The 2,829-nt window shown below is 44.5% G+C and overlaps 1 pseudogene; it reads left to right on the top strand.

Moving 5' to 3' along the window:
- Positions 1–1,100: 1,100 nt before the first annotated feature.
- Positions 1,101–2,487, top strand: LOC149119332 (nuclear receptor subfamily 2 group C member 2 pseudogene; annotated as a pseudogene).
- Positions 2,488–2,829: the final 342 nt, after the last annotated feature.

The raw sequence follows: 2,829 nt of genomic DNA, 5'->3' as shown, positions 1-2,829 counted from the left end.
CCTATAAAGATTTAGCTTTAAAACATTCTTCCTTTTGAAGGATATTTTGCAGATAAAATGAAATATTCCAGGATAATCTAAGAGAACCCAGACTAAAAAGTAAGCTGAGGTGGCATTGGATACAGCTGGCCATTGTCTCCTGCAATTCAGTGAAATAGGGGCCTTCATTTTGCCATAGTGGGTAAAGCTACAACCAGCAATTCCTGCCCCCCATATAGGTGCCAGTTTATGTTCTGGTGGCTTTGTTTCTAATCCATCTCCATGGTAATGGCCTGGAAAAGCAGCAGAAAATGGCCTGAGTGTGTGGGTCACCACCACCCATGTGGGAGACATGGATGAAGCTCCTGGTTTTGGCCTGACCCACCTTGGACATTGCAAGGAGTGAACCCACACTTTCAGGGTCTTTCTGTATCTCTCCCTGTAACTCTGACCTTCAGCTAAATAAGTATATCTAAAAAAAATCAGTGAAATGTTAATAGGAATGTTGACTTGGTTTCTTCCCAGGACATTCCTGTTATGTGGGAAAGTTGAAGTAAGCATTGCTCATTAAATGGGATAGGACTTCATTGTCTAATAAAAATAAATACCATTAACTCATGAATTCAGGTTACCATGCTACACAAAGAATGTTTTAATATTGGGAAAAAAGTCATACTATATCTGCATAATGAATCTGAGATGATATGATTAGAAATCATGGAAAATATGTATTTTAGAAAAACTGCATGTCATGGTTGTCACAGAGAAAAGGAAGAACATTCGTGCTCCTCCTCCCAGTGCCCAGGCTGCAGTGGCTACAGCAATGGGGTCAAGAACTCTGACCTTTCACTGACAAAAACAATAACAGTTTCCTCCTTCCCCACAACTCCTGTGGCACCCCCAGCTCTGATCCTCCCCCATACAATTCAGTGTCTCCTCTCTCCTGTGGTCCAGGGATCCCTTAGCCCCCAGGCTCTTGCCATCTACCTACTCAGGAGGCCCAGTCTCACTCTGCCCTGCCCTCCTCTTTGGGGGTTGCCCACCACCAACATGAGACCTGCTTCCAGGCCACTTTGGTGCCAAATCCTGAGGTTCTCTAATAATCTTGCTTCACCTTGGCTACAAATATGGAGGGGCTGGTTCATTACAAAGTGGGGACCCACAAGTGGTTGAATTACCACCTACAAAGACCTTTCTGCCAGAATCTCTGAGGGATGGCCAGCCTCTCCCTGTGCTTTCAGATCATTACACCAACTCTGCTGGTAGCCTCTCCTCGGCACATTCAGACTGTGATGGACCAGCTGACAGGAAAGATGACACAGAGAGTTACAGCAGTGGATGCCTCTCTCTCCTCTAAACATCAGTTCATTCTCACTGGTCCAGATGGAGCAGGAACTGGGGTGGTGATACTGGCTTTTCCAGAGACCTCCAGCACCAAGCAGGAAATATTCACCACCTGAGACAACCTGGTTCCTGGCAGGATCCAGGTTGTCATGGGTTCTGCTTCTGTGGAGCAATTTCTGGGCAGGATGGACCTACAGCAGCTCCAGGTGGTGGAGTACTGTACGATCTGTGGTGACAAAGCCTCTGGCCATCACTATGTGGCTGTCAGTTGTGAAGGTTGCAAAGGTTTCTTTAAAAGGACCATGCAAAAAAAATTTTAGAGCAACCAAGACTTCGTCATCAGCAAACATCACTGTAATCACTGTCAGTTTTGCCAGCTGAAAAAAAATGCTTGGCTATGAGCATTAAAATAGAATCTGTACAGAGTAAACAGATGTCCTTTGATAGCAGTGGGAGAAACTGAGCAATTGTGCTGCTTCACCTGAGAAAATCTATATCCAGAAGGACCTGAGAAGTCCTCTGATGTCCACAAGACAGAAGGATCAGGGATGCTTGTGAATGTCTAGCAGCCTAGGATGGCACAATTCTCTTGGCAGTGACTCCAAGGCAGAAACAATCCAGGGAGCTTAGGCACACTGGCAAATGTAGCGACCTCCTTGTCAACCTAAGTGAATCCTTGAACAATGGTTACACTTCAGAAATCCAGCTAGAGGACCAGTCTGCAAGTGAGATTGCAGGGCATTTGATACCTTAGCTAAAGCACTTAATACCACAGACAGCTCCTGGCCACCAAGCCTGATCAAATAGATGGACGCCAGTGGAGGAGGGAGCCTCCACATCACCATAAGGGACCAGTAAGCACCTGCCATTGAGGTTGAAGGCCCTATCCTTTCAGACACACACTTCATGTTTAAGCTGACAATGCCAAACCTGATGCCGAAGCACCTCAATGTGCAGTACATCTGCAAATCTGTGTCCTTCCTGTTCTTCCTCTCCATGCACTGGGCCAGTTCAATCCAAGCCTTTCAGGCACTTGGGCAGGACTGCCCTCTTCACTTCCTCAAGGGTCTGTTGGCCATGTGCAGACACAGAGCCTCAAACCTGTCAATACTGTGGCTGTCTTGTTCCCTAACATTTCCTCCACTCTTTTTATTTTGTAAATAATACACAGTGAACATCAGGGATTTATGAATATTAGAGAGTAGTCACCAAATTATTTTAAGAAATATACAGAGAACATTTGTGGTAGCACCCTACAAAGTAAGAGTCCCCAGATTTATCTGATGTAAGCCTTTAGTAAAGTTATAATCAGATTTGTGAACACTGATTCATTGATAGCATCCACATGAATTTTAGCCAATTCATAATTACATTTTGTCAAATTTACAATCCCTTGCATATTTTCAACACTCCACCATCCAGGGATGTACTGATTAATCATGGACAGATTATAGATTGAGCTATTCCATTATGCTATAGTGACACACATATATCTCTCCCAATTTT

Source organism: Oryctolagus cuniculus, chromosome Y (genome assembly GCF_051225735.1).
Source record: "Oryctolagus cuniculus isolate XC-2025 breed Fujian yellow rabbit chromosome Y, ASM5122573v1, whole genome shotgun sequence".
Classification (NCBI taxonomy): Eukaryota; Metazoa; Chordata; class Mammalia; order Lagomorpha; family Leporidae; genus Oryctolagus; species Oryctolagus cuniculus.
Note: the sequence above shows the minus strand (reverse complement) of the source record. Positions and strands in the feature narration are given on the sequence as shown.